The sequence below is a fragment of the Balaenoptera borealis genome (genome assembly GCF_965194805.1).
Source record: "Balaenoptera borealis genome assembly, chromosome: 10".
Lineage (NCBI taxonomy): Eukaryota > Metazoa > Chordata > Mammalia > Artiodactyla > Balaenopteridae > Balaenoptera > Balaenoptera borealis.
The window spans coordinates 111,464,823-111,488,510 of record NC_138874.1 but is presented as its reverse complement, the minus strand read 5'-3'; the positions used below and the strand labels follow the sequence as shown (position 1 = coordinate 111,488,510).

Genomic DNA, 23,688 nt, shown 5'->3' with positions numbered 1-23,688 from the left:
GATTTCAGAGGAGACGGCACCCCCAGAGGTGCAGAGTTTGCTGCTTAGTGACGCCTGGAGCATCTACGGAGAGCCCCGTATTTGTCGGGCCCCAGGGAACTAGCAGGGGGCATTCCGGTGGTCCAGGGACTTCTCGAGCGTTAAAGGGCTCAGGAAACACCTGGGGATCTAGTTGACATGCAGATTTTGATTCAGTTGGTCTGAGAGGGGCCTGAGATTCTGCATCTCTACCAGACCCCCAGGAGATGATGCCAGTGCTTTGAGTAGCAAAGAGGTAGCGAAATAGCCAAGGCCGCTTTAAAGCTTCGAAGGTGCTAGGCTCTCTTATCCTCTGAGCCGAAACCCAGTATCGTATCGTTCGACGCAGCCACAGCCTTCATAAAACTGTTTCGTTATGCAGTAAAATATTGAAAGTTTCTTGAAAAATTAGTTTTGCCTTTGCAATTATTTGGCTGTCTCAATTTGTAATTTACATCAGGTGCTGATAATACACTAATTATCTGCAGATTTAGAAGTCCTTGTAACTTAGCAAACTCAATTTACAAATTGTTTTCAATTGTAACAAAACATTTTTATGATTTATATTTAACAGTGAATTTAATACCATAGTATATTTTGTAGCACTTAAATCAACATGTATTGGTTTTGATATCTATAATTTAGTAGCAGTATGTCACATGTGACATTTGGGACAGACTTTCACTGGTCCAGGTAATTTTTACTCCAGAACCAGGTTGATGAAGCAACCTGCATCTGGAACTAGTAGGGGTGGTGGGGCAACAAAGAGATTGGTGAACCGTAAACTAGCTCCTAAAGCTCCTGCTCAGAAGTGACAAACACACTGCCTCTCACTTTTTTTGGCCAAAATGATACACATGGCCAAGCTTAGCATCCAGGTGGTGGTGAAGACTAATGGTCCCCTAAGGAAGGACATTGGGTGTCTGTGGACCATTATGCAGTCTACCACGGCATATGGTGGCTTGGGTGGGCCACCGAATGCCATCCACAGGGTAAAATATGATGACAAAACAGGACCTTTAGGGACTTCACTGGCAGTCCAGTGATTAAGACTTTGCCTTCCAATGCAGGGGGTGCAAGTTCGATACCTGGTTGGGGAGCTAAGATCCCATGTGCCTCACAGCCAAAAAAACCAAAAGGTAAGACAGAAGCAATATTGTAACAAATTCAATAAAGACTTAAAAAAAAAAAAAAGACCTTTAGAAGAATCTTTTCAGAGTTTTGTAATAAGATGAGGGGTGACCTTGAAAATCTCATGTACCACACAGATCACAGATCATCTTGTGACAAAGCATTTGAAAGAATTGTCAAGCTTAAAAAATGAGTTACTATATTTTGTTTTACAGAAAGTATTCCACATTTCCTCATCTTTTCTGTGATGACAAGTAGCTGTCATTAGGATGGTGTAGGAGAGAGTTTCACAAAAATAAACAGACTTAATCTGTTCCTTCATGATAACGGTGATGTTTTTAACAATGAGTGAGAAACTCATTGGTTTTCAAAAGAATTGAATCCTTCTCAGGAGGAGCATTTTTGAAAATAGAGGTTTGCAGATCTTTCCAGTGTTACATGATTTTGTTGCTAAAAATGACATGTATCGCTTATATAAAAAAAAAAGACAAATATCCACACAAAACTTAGAAACTGAAATTTCTCACCTCTTTTTAATTTATTTATTTATTTTTGGCTGCGTTGGGTCTTCGTTGCTGCGTGTGGGCTTTCTCTAGTTGCAGTGAGTGGGGGCTACTCTTCATTGGGGTGTGCAGGCTTCTCATTCTGCTGGCTTCTCTTGTTGTGGAGCACGGGCTTCAGTAGTTGTGACACGTGGGCTCTATGGCTCAGGCTCAGTAGTTGTGGCGCATGGGTTTAGTTGCTCCGCGGCATGTGGGGTCTTCCCAGGCCAGGGCTCGAACCCGTGTCCCCTGCATTGGCAGGCGGATTCTTAACCACTGCGCCACCAGGAGATCTCCCAGATGGAGAGTTTTTGGATCCACGTCATAATTGTTTTCTTTGATACTGCTAGTTGGCCTACTCAGAACGCCCAGACTGATCTCTTTGTCAGCCTCCAATTGATTTGTTTACCCCCAAAATGTGCGTGTAAGATTCACCATTCCCAGCTGCCAGCAGGGTTTTTCCTCTCCTCTATTTTATACATCCTGTTTTTAATTGTGTTCCATGACAACAGTCAATTGACCTTTCTTCCTCATGTACAAGTAAATGAATTGCATGTAAAACAACTAGCTAAGCATCTCTGAATTATTCCTTGACACCATTTAATTGGTTTGTAAAAGGAAGATTGGTGGACTTCAGAGGAGATGGAAATTTAGCCACATCTCATTTAAAACCTTTGCATGATTTGTGGAAACAATTGAAATGAGCAGTTTGACTTGGTAAGCGGTGTGATTCTTCCTAGTTAGTTTACTTATCTTTTGAGATATTTTAAGCAATGACAGCCATTAAAACCAAGTTTTAAAATAAACGGAACTTAGAAGCACACTTCAAATTGTTATATCGCAGAATTTTCAGCCAAGAGTTACAAAAATAAACCTATTTGACCACTTTACTCTCTTTAAAAAAATGCTAGTGAGAGCAGAACTAGTTTGCAATCAACAAATAAAATTAAAATATTTAAAATATTGTTTTAGACTTTAAACATTTTCTACTTTTGTGTTTTTATGCTAATGTATTACTGCTAGTATATTATTTACAAATAAATGAAGATGCATATATTGGGGCTACATGTTCAGAATTTTTTTCAGCTAATAATAGTATATGATAAGAGTTTATAGACCACTGCTTTTTAGAACCAAAAACCACATGCTGGCTACTCTTTAGGTCAAGAACAGTTAGTAAATTAATAATCTATATTTTCCTTTACACTTTAATTTGACCAGAGTAGAAAAATTTTGGAGTATAAGATAATGCAAACCTTGATGTGCAATTTACCAGTGTAATAGCAAGGAACACTCAGTTACAATTACAGGATACCTTACATAGTTATTCTTGATAATTATTTAATTGTTGTTCTGTAGACTAATAACATTTAAGCAAAATACTTGAAACTATTTGGAAATCATTTCGACTGCATTTGAACTCAATGCAGATACTTTTCTAGATACACGATGAACTCAAATTCTTTTGCAAGCTATTAGCCTTGACTTTAGAATCGAACACAGGTGATCGTAGGGGCAGGTTGTCTCTGCTGGGTGTTACTTTCCCAGCAGAAACGTCCTTAGTGTCTTTGTGAGTTTTATCCTCCGAAGCTGATTATTACTCTAAACGAATCTTAGCAACAGTTCCAAACTCACTAACGACTGCTCTCCAGGCACCTCACTGGTGGCTGGAGCACTAGTGGTGATTCATGCTGGGCACGCACCTTAGGCTGAGGGTGAGAAGGAAAGAATTCTCAAATGAACCTTCAAATCAATCCCTCAGGCAGGCCTCTGCCTTTCCAGTTAAGGGCTTGGCCTTTGCAGACCCTAATGAATCATTTAGCCATTAAGCATTTCCAAGGAAGCTTCCAGTGGAGAGAACAAAAGGAAGGCATCACTTAGTGCAAAAGTGTCCGGTGTCAGAACTGGACCTTTTCACTAAACATTTCTATATTTGTCTTCCTGTGGACATTGAAGAGATCTATTTTACCTTGTCAGTGTAATGCAGTCACAAGGCTGCACCCAGGAATGGAATCCACTGCAGGAGCATGTTGGACAGAATGGTAACTACTGGATGGACCACGAGTGTTATCCACATATGACAATTTTTTACATATTTATTTACATTTTGTTCTCTCCAGGAAATGAAGCCAGAATCCACAGATGTCATTATCCATCTGCACGCTTTTGTTTACTACCCAGAAGGCAAGAATATTGCATTTTAAAAGTGTTCGGACTTTTGTTCTTTCTTATCACAAATGACTTGAGAAGATCTGACCATTCACAGTTACCCTGAGTGGAAGTGCCAAAGACTTGCTTCTTGGAGCGCTTTGAGATTCAGGTACAAAAGGCATTTTATAAGCACAGAGTGAAAAAGCATCATTTATATTCATTTGCTGCTGTGGCATTTCTCTCTGGAATCTTCCTCGTGTCTGTCAACATTGTGCAAAAGGACTGGCCTCATCTACATTACAAATATCTCTCCTTTAATGGTCTGGAAGTAGGAAAGGGACTGCATAAGAGTGAGCTCTCATGTTGGAGGGTCTCCTGCTTCTTTATCCCTAAATCTGGTTGGACATGATGGCTGTGGATGTCATGAATTGTTTTGGAAAGACCTGAGTATGAAATCAATACAGTGCTTTGTGCATCTTGGCTGCAGTGAATGTGTATTATCTGACTTCAGTGACTCATGGGAGAATCACAGCCATAGGGAAGAGCTTCTGAGGGGTCATTTAGAATGGAGCCATTCTGGGTGGAGGGTGGTCAGTTCTCTACTAGCTTCCGGAGTGGAGAAATTTCCACCATGATGGCTCCTTTGACCCGTGGCAGATCCTTTCTTGCAGGGGCCCTGCTTGGTATGATTTAAGAAGCATCAAGGACTTTCTGACCCAGAAGATCTCAGTGTGTGACATCACACACATGGATGAGGGTTTGCCAACTGTATTAGTTAAAGTAGAGCCTGGCTTGGAGGGGCTCCCATGCCCCTCTGGGAATGTTCTAGAACATGGGGCATTACCCAAGAGACAGAACCTGGGATGGTGTTACTCAGGTCAAAGGTCTCAGCGTGGGGGGCCATATAAATGAGTGGTGGGGTGGTGTGTATAGATGCAGGAGGAGAGATGCTTGGAGAGCAGGAGTGCTGCTACCAGGAGAGATGGTTCCCAAAGGGAGAGACCCATATGCTAAGCCCTTTTTCCTCTGCCCAGGGTCCCTTCTGAATCTGCAAATCAGCTTCTGCTTCTCCTCCTTTGCTGCCTTCTTCAAATCTTTTCATCACAAAAATTTCAAATATATACCTAAGCAGAGAGAACAGTAAAATGAACCCCCATGTACCCATCACCATTATCCACCTTGAAAAATGACCAACACCATCCAATCTCCTTCCACACACCCTCCCCTTCCTCTGATGATTATTGAAATTAGCTCATACTTTTTTTTTTAAAATAAATTTATTTGTTTATTTTTGGCTGCGTTGGGTCGTCGTTGCTGTGCGCGGGCTTCCTCTAGTTGCGGTGAGCCGGACCTACTCTTCGTTGTGGTGTGCAGGCTTCTCATTGCGGTGGCTTCTCTTGTTGCAGAGCATGGGCTCTAGGTGCACAGGCTTCAGTAGTTGTGGCTCATGGTCTCTAGAGCCCAGGCTCAGTAGTCATGGCACACAGGCCTAGTTGCTCCGTGGCATGTGGGATCTTCCCGGACCAGGGCTCGAACCCATGTCCCCTGCATTGGCAGGCAGATTCTTAACCACTGCACCACCAGGGAAGCCTTCCTTAATTATTTTTAATTTAATGCTCCCTGTTGCATTTTTCTGGCCATTTTCTTCTGTCAATCACTGTCTTAAGTCAGTCTCCTGGATTGGCTATGAAAAGACACCTTTCTCAAGGGAGCCCTAGGCAGACACATTTCTCAAGGGAGAAATGTTGAGACTGGCCAAACGACGTAGGCTTAATTCAGTTCCACCCGACAGACAGGCGTCTAGTCCTAGGCACAGTGCTGGGTTAAGGATGTCGGCAGAACAGGGTTCCTAACCTCAAAGGCACATGATCTAGTTCTGGGAAGAGGACAAGGGCTGTAGCAAGTAGTCAGCAGTAGAAGGCGGATGTAACCACTGAGGAAGGGAAAAGACCAGGTGTGGGGGACATTCCAGGTTGAGATAGACACACTGGGCTGGGAGGGGTGAGGGTTCAGGGAGGTCAACAAGGGCCGTGGAGCCTGAGGTGTTGAGGAGGGACTTGGAGGGTTGAGTGTGGGGTGGGACAGTGAAGGAAAAACACTTGCCAAAACGTGGAGGTGGGAATAGCTGAGGGAGCTGTGGTAGTCCCCCAGTTGGCTGGAACACAAGGTGCAAGGGGCTTGGTGGGAGGAATGGGGGAAGGAGGGGTGGCGGGGGGAGGAGGGCAATTGGTTCTTCTTAGGTTAAGAACTAGATAATACTTATTTCTAAGTAAGGAAAACCAAAACTGGATTTTTAGGGCATGGCTATGAAAAACATACTGCAGACCACACTTAGGAAACCGGAAGAAATCAAGGTGGGCTTAATGGAAGTTAGGCAGCAGGGGTGGTATAAGAAAACTCAGGTAGCTGCCTGAAATAAAGTGGACCCAGCTTCCACTAGCCAGGCGATGCATTTTTTAAACCTATAAATGAGGCTTATTGTGATTCCCCACTACATAAAATGTAAGTATAACTGTAGTCTTTTGCTGCTGAGTTCTGAGAAAATATGGGGTTTTTTTGTCTCTGCCAGTGAAATAAATACATGGACAGAAAATTCCTAGCATTGCTTCCATGTAAGAGAGGGCAAAGAAGATGGTGAGCTTTGGCAAAACGTTCATGTTTTGTAAATGAAACAGAACAGTAACTTGATTTTTCAAAAGAATAAGGTTTTCATTACAAATGTGGGCCCGTTTATGTTGGAAAATTCAAACGTAGCAAAACGCAAAAAGGCAAGAAAATGCATCATCCCACTATCCAAAGAACATAATTTTTAATGTTTTTGTGTCATATGACGATTTTGGAACATGTTTTTGATACTGAATGACTTCAGTAATTCACCCCGCCCCCCCTCCCCACCCCATTCATTGTGCTTATCGAGTTTTGGCATTAATATTTCTATCTCTGTTGACTTTAAGAGTCAATCCTCCTTTGAGCTCAGATTGCAGATGGGGTACAGGGGATCATCTCGATACTGAATGAGAGAGAAAGTGTATTCTCAGATATGCATGAAACCAGCCCTGTGCTTGTTTTTTGATTTTTGTTTTGTTTTTCGTTTGTTTTGTTTGCTTTTTTTTTGCAGGGCCTGGGGAAGACTGTAAATGGAGTCTGCTGAGCATATGGCTAAATATCTAAGTTATATATTAAGCCAACAAATTATTAAATAAAATATGTCCTCTCCTCCTTGCTTGGCTAGTACACCTTCATCACAGCCACCCCTTGGAGACTATTAAAATGTTCTATCCTCTGACCCTTCTAACAGGTGCCCGCTGGCCACCCCTTGGGCATAGGGGTACAAACACCAGGTCCTCTGGGGGTCAGGCCTGGGAAGCACACTGTGTGGGCCCCGAAGCAGGCTTGGAGCCATTAGGGCAGGCTCTCAGGAGCTCCAGGTAGGCCTGTCTCCCTGTGTGTTGCAGGGGAGTTAGGGCAGGGGTGGCCAGAGGAAAGCCAGAGCAGGCGCCCCTCTGACTCTGATTTGAGTGAATTATTCCATGTTTCTATGTACAGGTGGTGTGCTGGGTGCTGGGAACACAAAGGTGAGTGAAAACAGTTTAGTGGGGGCATATGCAGAAGCTGTCAAGTAAGTTCCCTCTCCCAAATGTGAACTTGCAACTATGACTTGACCCAGTCAGTAAAGTCAGGGAGGAGGTAACTAGGCAAAAAGGGCAGAGAAGAGAATTCCAGGCAGAGGGAAAAGCATAGGTGAAGTCCTGGTATCAGCGGAGAGAGGCACAGCCATTGTGAGGCAGGGGAACACGGTGGTAAGGCTGGGACGGGAGCCGCAGGAGCTTGAGATGGGAGGCGGGGCTGGAGAGGCAGGTGCGCACTGACCAGGGGAGGTCTCCGTGACCTTGTTAAGGAATTTCTCAGGATCCTCAGTGAAAGGCTTTGAGCAAAGGGTCACAGGATCACGGTAAACAAGGCTACACCATCTTGAATTGGTCCTGGCTAGACATAATGGTTCTTTGGACCAGTGGGATAGTGATGGAGATGGCGAATTGCAGACAGGCTCCAGGGAGATTTAGAAAGTAAAATGGCCAGGACTTCGGGGGGATTGAATTAGGGGCAAGTGGGAAATACATATCAGGGGTAATTGGTCAGATAAATGGGGTGGACGATCTGGGAACACTGAAAGAAGGTGAGGTTGGAGGGATAGGTCATGAGTTGGCTCTGGGGCATATAGGTTTGAGGTACCTTTGGGGCACCTAGGACGGTCCTCAGCAGGCAGGAGGATATACCACTTGAGCAGTAAAAAGAGGTCAGGGCTGCAGATTTAGGTGTGGGAGTCATCTCTACAGAGGTGGTGAGCCAACCTTAACCTTAGGCTTAGGATTAGGGTCCACGGATGTGATGTCTGGGGAGAGACTGTCCACTCACCTGGTAGAAATTAAACAACCCAAGCTTTCTGATGCAGATGACAACCTTAAGAATGGAATCACACCAGCTGTGAACTAAAATGACAAAGAAAAACCTTCTAGCAACCTTGCTCATGACATTGGTCACTGTAAACAGGCTTGTCATGCACAAATCACCTGCAACAACGAAGAGGATTAGGGATGAGTTGGTCACAGTTGCATGGGGACTTTTTGTGCTTGTGAGTTTAAATCAGATTCCTGTTACATGCACACCATTTTGCCATGTGTATTTGTAAATATATCTTGCTGGCATATTTTATGCTTCAGTTAATTTAGTTGACATCTAATTTAATTGACATATAAAAATAAAATCAATTTTCAGACAAAATACCCATAAAATAAGTGGAATGCTATAATAAGTTTCAAGAAATTAAAATGTAATATATTTAGGCTTCTATTCTAAAGCAATTTCATCTAGAATGGTAGATATTGTACATGTAAATTTTTTCTGAATCTCTGTCAATTATACAATAATAAATGTGGCTACTATATATCCAGAAATTTATTTTTTTTAACATCTTTATTGGAGTATAACTGCTTTACAATGTTGTGGTAGTTTCTGCTGTATAACAAAGTGAATCAGCTATATGTATACATATATCCCCATATCTCCTCCCTCTTGGGTCTCCCTCCCACCCTCCCTATCCCACCCCTCTAGGTGGTCACAAAGCACCGAGCTGATCTCCCTGTGCTATACAGCTGCTTCCCACTAGCTATCAATTTTACATTTGGTAGTGTATGTAAGTTCATGCCACTCTCTCACTTCGTCCCAGCTTACCCTTCCCCATCCCCGTGTCCTCAAGTCCATTCTCTGCATCTGCGTCTTTATTCCTGTCCTGCCCATAGGTTCTTCAGAACCATTATTCTTTTAGATTCCATATATATGTGTTAGCATATGGTATTTGTTTTTCTCTTTCTGACTTACTTCACTCTGTATGACAGACTCTAGCTCCATCCACCTCACTACAAATAACTCAATTTCATTTCTTTTTACAGCTGAGTAATATTCCATTGTATATATGTGCCACATCTTCTTTATCCATTCATCTGTCGATCGACACTTAGGTTGCTTCCATGTCCTGGCTATTGTAAATAAAGCTGTGATGAACATTGTGGTACTTGCCTCTTTTTGAATTATGGTTTTCTCAGGGTATATGCCCAGTAGTGGGATTGCTGGGTCATATGGTAGTTCTATTTTTAGTTTTTTGAGGAACCTCCATACCGTTCTCCATAGTGGCTGTATCAGTATACATTCCCACCAACAGCGCAAGAGGGTTCCCTTTTCTCTACACCCTCTTCAGCATTTATTGTTTCTAGATTTTTTGATGATGGCCATTCTGACTGGTGTGAGGTGATACCTCATTGTAGTTTTGATTTGCATTTCTCTAATGATTAGTGATGTTGAGCATCCTTTCATGTGTTTGTTGGTAATCTGTATCTCTTCTTTGGAGGAATGTCTATTTAGGTCTTCTGACCATTTTTGGATTGGGTTGTTTGTTTTTTTGATATTGAGCTGCATGAGCTGCTTGTAAATTTTGGAGATTAATCCTTTGTCAGTTGCTTCATTTGCAAATATTTTCTCCCATTCTGAGGGTTGTATTTTCATCTTGTTTATGGTTTCCTTTGCTGTGCAATAGCTCTTAAGTTTCATTAGGTCCCATTTGTTTATTTTTGTTTTTATTTCCATTTCTCTAGGAGGTGGGTCAAAAAGGATCTTGCTGTGATTTATGTCATAGAGTGTTCTGCCTATGTTTTCCTCTAAGAGTTTAATAGTGTCTGGTCTTACAATTAGGTCTTTAATCCATTTTGAGTTTATTTCTGTATATGGTGCTAGGGAGTGTTCTAATTTCATTCTTTTCCATGTAGCTGTCCGGTTTTCCCAGCACCACTTATTGAAGAGGCTGTCTTTTCTCCATTGTATATTCTTGCCTCCTTTATCAAAAATAAGGTGACCATATGTGCATGGGTTTATCTCTGGGCTTTCTATCCTGTTCCATTGATAGATGTTTCTGTTTTTGTGCCAGTACCATACTGTCTTGATTACTGTAGCTTTGTAGTATAGTATGAAGTCAGGGAGTCTGATTCCTCCAGCTCTGTGTTTCTTTCTCAAGATTGCTTTGGCAATTTGGAGTCTTTTGTGTTTCCATACAAATTGTGAAATTTTTTGTTCTAGTTCTGTGAAAAATGCCATTGGTAGTTTGATAGGGATTGCATTGAATCTGTAGATTGCTTTGGGTAGTATAGTCACTTTCACAATGTTGATTCTTCCAACCCAAGAACGTGGTATATCTCTCCATCTGTTGGTATCATCTTTAATTTCCTTCATCAGTGTCTTATAGTTTTCTGCATACAGGTCTTTTGTCTCCTTAGGTAGGTTTATTCCTAGGTATTTTATTCTTTTTGTTGCAGTGGTAAATGGGAGTGTTTCCTTAATTTCTCTTTCAGATTTTTCATCATTAGTGTATAGGAATGCAAGAGATTTCTGTGCATTAATTTTGTATCTTGCTACTTTACCAAATTCATTGATTAGCTCTAGTAGTTTTCTGGCGGCAGTTTTAGGATTCTCTATGTATAGTATCATGTCATCTGCAAACAGTGACAGCTTTACATCTTCTTTTCCGATTTGGATTCCTTTTATTTCTTTTTCTTTTCTGATTACTGTGGCTAAAATTTCCAAAACTATGTTGAATAATACTGGTGAGAGTGGACAACCTTGTCTTGTTCCTGATCTTAGGGGAAATGGTTTCAGTTTTTCACCATTGAGAACGATGTTGGCTGTGGGTTTGTCATATATGGCCTTTTTTATGTTGAGGTAAGTTCCCTCTATGCCTACTTTCTGGAGGGTTTTTATCATAAATGGGTGTTGAATTATGTCGAAAGCTTTTTCTGCATCTATTGAGATAATCATGTGGTTTCTCTCCTCCATTTTGTTAATATGGTTTATCACATTGATTGATTTGTGTATATTGAAGAATCCTTGCATTCCTGGGATAAACCCCACTTGGTCATGGTGGATGATCCTTTTAATGTGCTGTTGGAATCTGTTTGCTAGTATTTTGCTGAGGATTTTTGCATCTATGTTCATTAGTGATATTGGCCTGTAGTTTTATTTCTTTGTGACATCCTTGTCTAGTTTTGGTATCAGGGCGATGGTGGCCTTGTAGAAAGAGTTTGGGAGTGTTCCTCCCTCTGCTATATTTTGGAAGAGTTTGAGAAGGATAACTGTTAGCTCTTCTCTAAGTGTTTGATAGAATTCTCCTGTGAAGCCATCTGGTCCTGGGCTTTTTTGTTTGTTGGAAGATTTTTAATCACAGTCTCAATTTCATTACTTGTGATTGGTCTGTTTATATTTTCTATTTCTTCCTGGTTCAGTCTCAGAGGTTGTGCTTTTCTAAGAATTTGTCCATTTCTTCCAGGTTGTCCATTTTATTGGCATAGAGTTGCTTGTAGCAATCTCTCATGATCCTTTGTATTTCTGCAGTGTCAGTTGTTACTTCTCCTTTTTCATCTCTAATTCTATTGATTTGAGTCTTCTCCCTTTTTTTCTTCATGAATCTGGCTAACGGTTTATCAATTTTATTTATCTTCTCAAAAAAACGCTTTTAGTTTTATTGATCTTTGCATTTGTTTTCCTCATTTCTTTTTCATTTATTTCTGATCTGATCTTTATGATTTCTTTCCTTCTGCTAACTTTGGGATTTTTTTGTTTTTCTTTCTCTAATTGCTTTAGGTGTAAAGTTAGGTTGTTTATTTGAGATGTTTCTTGGTTCTTGAGGTAGGATTGTATTGCTATAAACTTCCCTCTTGCAAATGCTTTTGCTGCAACCCATAGGTTTTGCATCATCATGTTTTCATTGTCATTTGTTTCTTCGTATTTTTTGATTTACTCTTTGATTTCTTCAGTGATCTCTTGATTATTTAGTAGTGTATTGTTTAGCCTGCATGTGTTTGTATTTTATACAGATTTTTTCCTGTAATTGATATCTAGTGTCATAGTGTTGTGGTCAGAAAAAATACTTGATACAATTTCAATTTTCTTAGATTTACCAAGGCTTGATTTGTGACCCCAAGATATGATCTATCCTGGAGAATGTTCCATGAGCACTTGAGAAAAAAGTGTATTCTGTTGTTTTTGGATGGAACGTCCTATAAATATCAATTAAGTCCATCTTATTTAATGCATCATTTAAAGCTTGTGTTTCCTTATTTATTTTCATTTTGGATGATCTGTCCATTGGTGAAAGTGGGATGTTAAAGTCCCCTACTATGATTGTGTTACTGTTGATTTCCCCTTTTATGGCTATTAGCATTTCCCTTACGTATTGAGGTGCTCCTATGTTGGGTGCATAATTATTTACAATTGTTATGTCTTCTTCTTGGATTGATCCCTTGATCATTAGGTAGTGTCCTTCTTTGTCTCTTGTAAGCGTTTTTATTTTAAAGTCTATTTTGTCTGATATGAGAATTGCTACTCCAGCTTTCTTTTGATTTCCATTTGCATGGAATATCTTTTTCCATCCCCTCACTTTCAGTCTGTATATATCCCTAGGTGTGAAGTGGGTCTCTTGTAGACAGCATATATACTGGTCTTGTTTTTGTATCCATTCAGCCAGTCTATGTCTTTTGGTTGGAGCATTCAATCCATTTACATTTAAGGTAATTATTGATATGTATGTTCCTATTCCCATTTTCTTAATTGTTTTGGGTTTGTTATTGTAGGTCTTTTCCTTCTCTTGTGTTTCCTGTCTAGAGAAGTTCCTTTAGCATTTGTTGTAAAGCTGGTTTGGTGATGCTGAATTCTCTTAGCTTTTGCTCATTTGTGAAGGTTTTAATTTCTCTGTCGAATCTGAGTGAGATCCATGCTGGGTAGAGTAATCTTGGTTGTAGGTTTTTCCCTTTCATCACTTTAAATATGTCCTGCCACTCCCTTCTGGCTTGCAGAGTTTCTGCTGAAAGATCAGCTGTTAACCTTATGGGGATTCCCTTGTATGTTATTTGTTGTTTTTCCCTTACTGCTTTTAATATTTTTTCTTTGTATTTAATTTTTGATAGTTTGATTAATATGTATCTTGGCGTGTTTCTCCTTGGATTTATCCTGTATGGGACTGTCTATGCTTCCTGGACTTGATTGACTATTTCCTTTCCCATATTAGGGAAGTTTTCAACTATAATCTCTTCAAATATTTTCTCAGACCCTTTCTTTTTCTCTTCTTCTTCTGCGACCTCTATAATTCAAATGTTGGTGCATTTAGTGTTGTCCCAGAGGTCTCTGATACTGTCCTCAATTCTTTTCATTCTTTTCTCTTTATTCTGCTCTGCAGTAGTTATTTCCACTATTTTATCTTCCAGGTCACTTATCTGTTCTTCTGCCTCAGTTATTCTGCTGTTGATTCCTTCTAGAGAATTTTTATTTTCATTTACTGTGTTGTTCATCATTGTTTGTTTGCTCTTTAGTTCTTCTAGGTCCTTGTTAAACGTTTCTTGTGTTTTCTCCATTCTATTTCCAAGATTTTAGATCATGTTTAGTTAGTATCATTACTGTGAATTCTTTTTCAGGTAGACTGCCTATTTCCTCTTCATTTGTTTGGTCTGGTGAGTTTTTACCTTGCTCCTTCATCTGCTGTGTGTTTCTCTGTTTTCTCATTTTGCTTAACTTACTGTGTTTGGGGTCTCCTTTTCCCAGGCTGCAGGTTTGTAGTTCCTGTTGTTTTTGGTGTCTGCCCCCCATGGCTAAGGTTGGTTCAGTGGGTTGTGTTGGCTTCCTGGTGGAGGGGACTAGTGCCTGTGTTCTGGTGGATGAGGCTGGATCTTGTCTTTCTGGTGGGAAGGACTGCATCCGGTGGTGTGTTTTGGGGTGTCTGTGACCTTATGATTTTAGGCAGCCTCTCTGCTAATGGGTGGGGTGTATTCCTGTCTTGCTAGTTGTTTGGCATAGGGTGTCCAGCACTATAGATTGCTGGTCGTTGAGTGGAGCTTGGTCTTAGCGTTGAGATGGAGATCTCTGGAAGAGCTTTTGCCGTTTGATATTACGTGGAGCCGGGAGGTCTCTGGTGGACCAATGTCCTGAACTCAGCTCTCCCACCTCAGAGACACAGGCCTGACTCCCAGCTGGAGCAGCAAGACCCTGTCAGCTACACGGCTCAGAAGAAAAGGGAGATAAAAAAGAAAGAAAGGGGGGGGGGAGAGAGAGAGAGAGGGAGAAAGAAAGAAAAGAAAGAATAAAATAAAGTTATTAAAATAAAAAAATTTTTTAATTATTACAAATTAAAAAAATTAAAAGTAATTAAAAAAAGAAAAAAAAGAAAGAAGAGAGCAACCAAACCAAAAAACAGATTCACTAATGATAACAAGTGCTAAAAACTATACTAAAAAAACCAAAAACAAACAAACAAAAAAAATGGACAGACAAAACCCTAGGACAAATGGTAAAAGCAAAGCTATACAGACAAAATGACACAAAGAAGCATACACATACACACTCACAAAAAGAGAAAAAGGTAAAAAACAAAGTATCTATATATATAAAATCAACCAAATCAATAAGCAAATGTATCAATGATAGTAAACTCTAAATACTAAACTGAGATAAACATAAAACCAGAAACAAATTAGATGCAGAAAGCAAACCCCAAGTCTACAGTTGCTCCCAAAGTCCACCGCCTCAATTTTGAGATGATTTGTTGTCTATTCAGGTATTCCTGAGATGCAGGAATCAAGTTGATTGTGGAGATTTAATCTGCTGCCCCTGAGGCTGCTGGGAGAGATTTTCCTTTCCCTTCTTTGTTCGCACAGCTCCCGGGGTTCAGCTTTGGATTTGGACCCACCTCTGCATGTAGGCCGCCTGAGGGCGTATGTTCCCTGCCCAGACAGGATGGGGTTAAAGCAGCAGCTGATTAGTGGGCTCTGGCTCACTCAGGCTGTGGGGAGGGAGGAGTACGGAATGCGGGGCGAGCCTGTGGCGGCAGAGGCCGATGTTACATTGCAACAGCCTGAGGTGTGCCGTGTGTTCTCCCGGGGAAGTTGACCCTGGATCACGGGACCCTGGCAGTGGCGGGCTGCACAGGTTCCCAGGAGGGGAGGTGTGGATAGTGCCCTGTGCTTGCACACAGGCTTCTTGGTGGCTGCAGCAGCAGCAGCCTTAGTGTCTTGTGTCCGTCTCTGGGGTCCGCGCTGATAGCCGCGGCTTGCGCCCCTCTCTGGAGCCTGTTTAGGCGGTGCTCTGATACCCTCTCCTCGCGCACCCTGAAACAATGGTCTCTTGCCTCTTAGGCAGGTCCAGACATTTTCCTGGACTCCCTCCTGGCCAGCTGCGGCACACTAGCCCCCTTCAGGCTGTGTCCATGCAGCCAACCCCAGTCCTCTCCCTGGGATCTGACCTCCGAAGCCTGAGCCTCAGCTCTCAGCCCCCGCCCGCCCCGGCGGGGGAGCAGACAAGCCTCTCGGGCTGGTGAGTGCTGGTCGGCATGAATCCTCTGTGCGGGAATCTCTCCGCTTTGCCCTCCACACCCCTGTTGCTGCACTCTCCTCCGTGGCTCCGAAGCTTCCCCCCTGCCACCCCCCATCTCTGCCAGTGAAGGGGATTCCTAGCGTGTGGAAACTTTTCCTCTTTCATGGCTCCCTCCCGGAGGTGCAGGTCCCGTCCCTATTCTTTTGTCTCTTTTTCTTTTTTCTTTTGACCTACCCAGGTACGTGGGGAGTTTCTTGCCTTTTGGGAAGTCTGAGGTCTTCTGCCAGCATTCAGTAGGTGTTCTTTAGGAGTTGTTCCACATGTAGATGCATTTCTGATGTATTTGTGGGGAGGAAGGTGATCTCCACATCTCCTCTGCCATCTTGAAATTCTCTCTGAGAAGTTTATTGCTTGGAGTAGTTTGTAATGAAACATGAAATTTTCTGTGGATGTTTCCTTTAAAATGTCAAAAAACCTAAATACAAATACTTTGTGTGTTGATGTTTGGCTGTATTTAAGCCATGACAATGATTATTACTTTGGGTATAAACACTATCAAATTTTCATTGGGTGAGTTATTTTTAAATTAATGTTGAGTTATGTTCTGTTTATTATCCTGTTTGCTTATGTTTCCTGCCATTTTCCATTTGTCTGTTTGAATCCTCTTTTTTAATAGTGAGTTAGCAACTGATAATGTGTATTGATTTCAGTTTTGCTTCTAATTTACATTTTTATCTCTTTGGTTGATGCATTTGGCTTAATCATTTCATTTTTATAAGCAGCTGTACAATCTGTTAATTTAGCTAGATGATTATATTTGGCTTTTAAAGAAAGTTTGTTTTAGAAAATGGTCCCTGAAGTAAATTAGCATTTGGTATTTCCAGCATGTCAAAGGGGCTGATCTCTTTAAGATAACTAGACATGTAACTCTAAAATTTAAAAGTGGTTTTATAATTTTGAAACCTCTGAATATATAGATCTGTATATTCCAGTAGGTGGTGCAAATCGACTCCATTTCAAGTGGAAATGTAATTTTAAATTGTGATGTAACTATTTTCACTGTAAAAATAATATTTCAACATGTTTTCTAACTGAAAAATTGCTTTCCTCTATTTGTAAAAGAAGCTTGATTTACTGTCTCAGTGCTCATTTTTCTTGTGTTTTATTCCACAGGTACCATTATGGTGATGATCACTGTGACAGGGGAGCGGAGAGGGAAAATTGGGGGGGCTGCAAAAACCAGGGAGACCTGTTAAAAATTATAATACAAGAGAAATTAGGGAAACACTCCTATTTACCACTGCAACAAAAAGAATAAAATACCTATGAATAAACCTACCTAAGGAGACAAAAGACCTAGAAAACTATAAAACACTGATGAAAGAAATTAAAGATGATACAAACAGATGGAGAGATATACCACGTTCTTGGATTGGAAGAATCAACATTGTGAAAGTGACTATACTATCCAAAGCAATCTACAGATTCAGTGCAATCCCTATCAAACTACCAATGGCATTTTTCACAGAATTAGAACAAAAAATTTTACAATTCATATGGAAACACAAAAGACCCCGAATAGCCAAAGCAATCTTGAGAAAGAAACACAGAGCTGGAGGAATCAGGCTCCCTGACTTCAGACTATACTACAAAGCTACAGTAATTAAGACAGTATGGTACTGGCACAAAAACAGAAATATCTATCAGTGGAACAGGATAGAAAGCCCAGAGATAAACCCACGCCCATATGGTCACCTTATTTTTGCTAAAGGAGGCAAGAATATACAATGGAGAAAAGACAGCCTCTTCAATAAGTGGTGCTGGGAAAACTGGACAGCTACATGGAAAAGAATGAAATTAGAACACTCCCTAACACCATATACAAAAATAAACTCAAAATGGATTAAAGACCTAAATGTAAGGCCAGACACTATAAAACTCTTAGAGGACAGCATAGGCAGAACACTCTTATGACATAAATCACAGCAAGATCCTTTTTGACCCACCTCCTAGAGAAATGGAAATAAAAACAAAAATAAACAAATGGGACCTAATGAAACTTAAGAGCTATTGCACAGCAAAGGAAACCATAAACAAGATGAAAATACAACCCTCAGAATGGGAGAAAATATTTGCAAATGAAGCAACTGACAAAGGATTAATCTCCAAAATTTACAAGCAGCTCATGCAGCTCAATATCAAAAAAACAAACAACCCAATCCAAAAATGGTCAGAAGACCTAAATAGACATTTCTCCAAAGAAGAGGTACAGATTGCCAGCAAACGCATGAAAGGATGCTCAACATCACTAATCATTAGAGAAATGCAAATCAAAACTACAATGAGGTATCACCTCACACCAGTCAGAATGGCCATCATCAAAAGATCTAGAAACAATGCTGGAGAGGGTGTGGAGAAAAGGGAACCCTCTTGCACTGTTGGTGGGAATGTAAATTGATACAGCCACTATGGAGAACAGTATGGAGGTTCCTCAAAAAACTAAAAACAGAACCACCATATGACCCAGCAATCCCACTACTGGTCATATACCCTGAGAAAACCATAATTCAAAAAGAGTCATGTACCACAATGTTCATTGCAGCTCTCTTTACAGTAGCCAGGACATGGAAGCAACCTAAATGTCAATCAACAGATGAATGGATATAGAAGATGTGACACATATATACAATGGAATATTACTCAGCCATAAAAAGAAATGAAATTGAGCTATTTGTAGTGAGGTGGATGGAACTAGAGTCTGTCATACAGAGTGAAGTAAGTCAGAAAGAGAAAAACAAATACCATATGCTAAAACATATATATGGAATCTAAAAGAATAATGGTTCTGAAGAACCTATGGGCAGGACAGGAATTAAGATGCAGACATAGAGAATGGACTTGAGGACACGGGGATGGGGAAGGGTAAGCTGGGACGAAGTGAGAGAGTGGCATGGACATATATACACTACCAAATGTAGATAGATAGCTAGTGGAAAGCAGCCGCATAGAGCAGGGAGATTAGCTTGGTGCTTTGTGACCACCTAGAGGGATGGGATAGGGAGGGTGGGAGGGAGACACAAGAGTGAGGAGATATGGGAATATATGTATATGTATAGCTGATTCACTTTGTTATAAAGCAGAAACTAACACACCTTTTTAAAGCAATTATACTCCAATAAAGATGTTAAAAAAAATTATAATACAAAGACAAGTCATTTGCTTCTGTGCTTCAGTTCCATAATAAAATGAGCATAATGTCAGTATCAGTGTTATTCCAGTAGCTTTTATGCCCACATGATGAACTGAATGCCATGTTTCATCTTTTATAGAAATTGGGGGTGTTCCACTCCCAGGAATCTGATAATCTTACACTAGCGCATAAAATATGTATACAAGCATATTTTTAAAATTAATATTTTACTTGTATCACAGTAATACACATGCATTAAAGGCAGCAAAGTAGAATAATTGAGAGCAGGGATTCTGGAGTCAGCCTGCCCAGGCTGGAGCCCTCTCCACCTCCCTCGATCTGTTTTCTTTCTCCAAAATGTGGAACAGACACCTACCTCATAGTGATACGAGAATTAAATGAGCATATACATAAAGTATTTAAAGCAGGCCTGTAGGAATGTGAACACTGTACTTTTAAAAGTCAAACTGTGCAGAAAGGACTGTAATAAAAAGGAGCAGTTTCTGGCCACGTTCCTCCCGTCTCCCCATGTCACTTCCAGGTGGTGAGTGCTCACAACTCCTGACTGTTGCTCCTGTTGGTTCCCACTGTAACTCCAAATATTATTCGTATACAAGTATTTCTTTTAATCCATTTAATCCATTTTTAAGTGTGCAGTTCGGTGGCATTAAGCACATCCACAATGTTGTGGGACCATCACCACCATCCAACTCCACAGCTTTTTTACCTTCCCAAACAGAAACTCTGTGCCCATTAAGCAATAGCTCTCCACTCCCCCATCCCCTCAGCCCCTCATAACCTCTATTTTCTGTCTCTATGAATTTGCCTATTCTAGGTACCTCATAGAAGTGGAATCACAATATTTGTCTTTTTGTGACCGGCTTATCTCACCGAGCATAAAGTCTTCAAAACTCAGCCATGCTGCAGCAGGTGTCAGAACTTCCTTCCTTCTTAAGGTTGAGTAATATTCCATTATATGTATATGCCACATTTTGGTTATGCATTCATCTGCCTGTGAATTTAGGTTGTTTCCACCTTTTGGCTGCTGCAAATGCTGCTATGAACATGGATATCCAAATATCCATCTGAGCCTCTGCTTTCAGTTGTTTTGGATGGCTATTTCTTGATTAATCATTTTTTAACATTATCTTTTTTTTAAAAAAAATTTATTTATTTATTTATTTTTGACTGCATTGGGTCTTCGTTGCTATGCACGGGCTTCCTCTAGTTGCGGCGAGCGGGGGTTACTCTTCATTGCAGTGCGCTGGTTTCTCATTGCGGTGGCTTCTCTTGTTGTGGAGCACAGGCTCTAGGCGCGTGGGCTTCAGTAGTTGTGGCACGCGGGCTCTAGAGCGCAGGCTCAGTAGTTGTGGTGCACGGGCTTAGTTGCTCTGCAGCATGTGGGATCTTCCCGGACCAGGGCTCGAACCCGTGTCCCCTGCATTGGCAGGCGGATTCTTAACCACTGCGCCACCAGGGAAGCCCTTAACATTATCTTTTAATTTCCAGACATGTTAAATCAGACATGTGAGGACTTAATTACAACAACTCCCTACTTTTCTACACACTCCCCACCCCCACCCTCGCATAGTTTTGGTTAAATAATAAATCAGTGTTTTGTCTATTGTAACTTTACAAATGTTGTCAGCTGCTGAGCCAGACGTGCTCTAGCCCCTTGTCTATTTTCCGGAATACTCTTTTTTTTCTGGAGTTAACAGTGACATCAACTTTACATTTGCTCAGTTTTGTATGTACTATCATCACTACATTTTCCTTAATGCCCTGCTACATGTTTACTGATAGCAAGTTCCACTGGGGCAGGCACAAGAGTTCTTTTTTGTTTTGTTTTGTTTTTCGTCTTTTTGCAGAAGCCCAGTATCCTCCTGCTCCAGTCTGGAGTGGATGTTTCTTTGCACCACTGCATCCTGTGTCTTCCCTGCTTTCTCCTGTTGTTTCCCGCATCCCATCTGTGTTGTTCGAAGCACATATTTCAATAGTTTCCTGAGAAAATTTACATGGGATATAAAAATATTGAGTTCTTGCATGTGTTAAAAATATATTTGTTTTACCCTTACTATTTGGGAAGATAGTTTGGCTGGGAATAGAAACCTGAACTGAAAAATCATTCAGTATAAGGCACCCTTGTTATTGGTTTTAGCTTTCAGTGCTGCTGCTGAGAAATGGTTATGCTACTTGGATTCTTTTTTTTTTTTTTCTGTTTTATTTTGAAAAGTTTCAAGCCTACTATTAAAAAAACCTAAAGAACAGAACAACAAACACCTGAATACTCCACACCTAGCCTCATTATTGTTAACATTTTGCCACATCAGCTTCCTCTGATTTTGTCTTTTTCTCTCCTGGTCAGTTGGTCTATCATCCATCCATCCACCCACTTATATTTCTATCTCTCTATACATATATTCACATGTATATCTATATGAGTATAATTTCCTTTGTTGAATATTTGGAAGGTACAGGTATTGTGATGCCTCCATCCTAAATACTTCAGCGTAGCTCTTCTCAGAACAAGGACATTCACCTATATTTGCATAATACTATTATCATAAAATAAAATCCAATATAGAGTCTGTATTTGAATTCCCCAATGGTCTCATGTCATCCTTTATAGCTGCCTTTCTTCTTTTGCTGATCCAGGATCAAATTGCGGCTGTCACATCACATGTGTTCATTGTAATGGACTCTATCTCTGCCCTGCCCCTGTCTGGAGACCATTCAGTGTGCTCTGGCCAACTTGTGGCTGCCAGAAGCTGTGTCCCTGTGCCTAAGGGCTTTTCTCCAGATTAACTGTGATTATTAGCCTTTCACTGAATTGCCCATTTTTAGTCCTGTGCTCCTTCACCTCCATGTCTCATGTCTCACCTGTGGAGGCTCTCAGGTTCATTTTATCTGGAGGATAAGCCTCTGCTAGCCTGCTGGTGATGTCAGAGTGGAGATGGGAGGAATAGTTGCTTGGCTACATAGGGTGGGAAAGGAGTGAGGGTTTAACCCTTCTGTCTACAAATTTTCAACCAATCCTCTGTTTTCAGCCCCCGACTTGCCCTGCCCCCACTTTCCACACTATCTGTGTCTCCCAGTTCTGTGTGTGTCACCTGGCTAACTTCCTAGTGGCACCTGAGATGTAGCTGCTGCTCTTTGCTGCATCTGCTACTGTTTCTCCACCTGCTTTGTATATTCCAAAAAAATCTGCTGAATCTTTCTTTCCTTATTGTCTCTTCTTTAGTTCTCTTCGTTCTTGTGGGTCTACACCTTTGAAAAATTCCTTTATTGGAGGGATTCCAGAAGGAGAGGAAATAGAAGCATGTGGTAAGTTGGCCATGTTGACCCAGAAATTTGTCTGTAGCATATTTTTAATAGAAAAAAACCTATCATTTATTCAAGAGTATTAAGCATCTGCCGTGTACCAGGATGTGGGGGTGAGAGCAAAACCAAAGGTAATTCCTGGGTTTATGAAGCTAGTAGAACACATGACGTATTACAAACTGTGATGGGAGCTTTGAAGGAAGGTTCAGGTTTCTACACTTACCTGGGCGAACCGACTTGGTCTAGAGGACGTGATGTTTAAGATCTGAAGGATGAATAGGAGTCAGGGAGATAAAGGGGTAAGGTGGGCATGGGGCAGAGCAGTGTACTAAGGTCAATGGGAGCAGATTGAGGTCTGTGGAGGGAATGCAGAAAGGGAGGGGAAGATGGTGCGAGACGCAGCCGGAGGCAAGGGCAGGGGCCAGAGCGGCCAGGGGTCTATGGACCCAGGAAAGACTGTCTTTGTGCTCAGCGTAATGGAGACCTCTGAAGGGGTTTTAAGAGTTGACATGGTTTGATTTACAGTTTCAAAGCCTACGGGGTACAGGATGGCTTGGTGAGGAGGGCAGTGTGGATGTGGGGATTCCTGGAAGGAGGCAGCCACCCAGTTGAGAAATAGTGTCACTTAAACCAGGGTGTTGGAAGCAGAGTTCAAGAGAGGTGGGTTCATTAGAGAGATATGCCAAGACTTGGGGATGGCTTGGATTTGGGGAGTGGAGGAAAGAACGGTACGAGGATGACACCCAAGTCTTTGGTGTGTGGAACTGGATGGATGGTGGTGCCATTCACAGAGGCCAGAAGCTCTGCAATATAACTAGATGTTAGAACTATCAGAAACAACTGAATTGTCCAGCAATAGAACAAGCAAATGGATTGTCACAGAGGCAGAGTTGGAGCAGCTATGGCTTCAACCAACGGGAAGCCAGAAAGTTGAGCAGACTAAGGAGAAAGAACGCGGGTGGTGATTATAGAAGATAGGGTCAGGGTCAAGGTCAAGGAACTGGTGATCAATGAAAGATCCTCTCATACAATCCCAATCCCAGTTTTAAGAAGACAGGATTAGAGAAGGGGGCTCAGAAGGAAAATTCAAGGATGTTGGGTAAGTCGCTCCTTTTATCTTTTTATTTTTTTTTATTGGGGTAGTCGCTTTACAATGTTGTGTTAGTTTCTGCTGTACAATGAAGTGAATCAGCTATATGTATACATATATCCCCTCCCCCTTGGACCTGCCTCCCCCCTACCCCCATCTCACTCATCTAGGTTATCACAGAGCACCCAGCTGAGCTCCCTGTGCTATACAGCAGGTTCCCACTAGCTATTTATTTTACACACAGCAGTGTATATATGTCAACCCCAATTTCACAATTCATCCCACCCTCCCTTCCCCTCTGCCCTGTGTCCACACATCCGTTCTCTACGTCTGCGTCTCTATTC

At 41.3% G+C, this 23,688-nt stretch overlaps 1 protein-coding gene across 8 annotated transcripts in view; it reads left to right on the top strand.

Annotated features, from left to right (window-relative positions):
- Positions 1 to 663: 663 nt before the first annotated feature.
- The window catches only part of TEX36 (testis expressed 36), a 43,597-nt gene continuing 20,572 nt past the window's right edge, over positions 664 to 23,688 (top strand). For all 8 annotated transcript variants that reach the window (XR_014248826.1, XM_082406649.1, XM_082406650.1 and 5 more), the window contains exons 1-5: positions 664 to 1,157; positions 3,812 to 4,011; positions 16,917 to 18,518; positions 19,769 to 19,889; positions 22,175 to 22,257. The gene's annotated coding sequence lies outside the window, so the exon portion shown is untranslated. The remainder of the gene's footprint in view (positions 1,158 to 3,811; positions 4,012 to 16,916; positions 18,519 to 19,768; positions 19,890 to 22,174; positions 22,258 to 23,688) is intronic.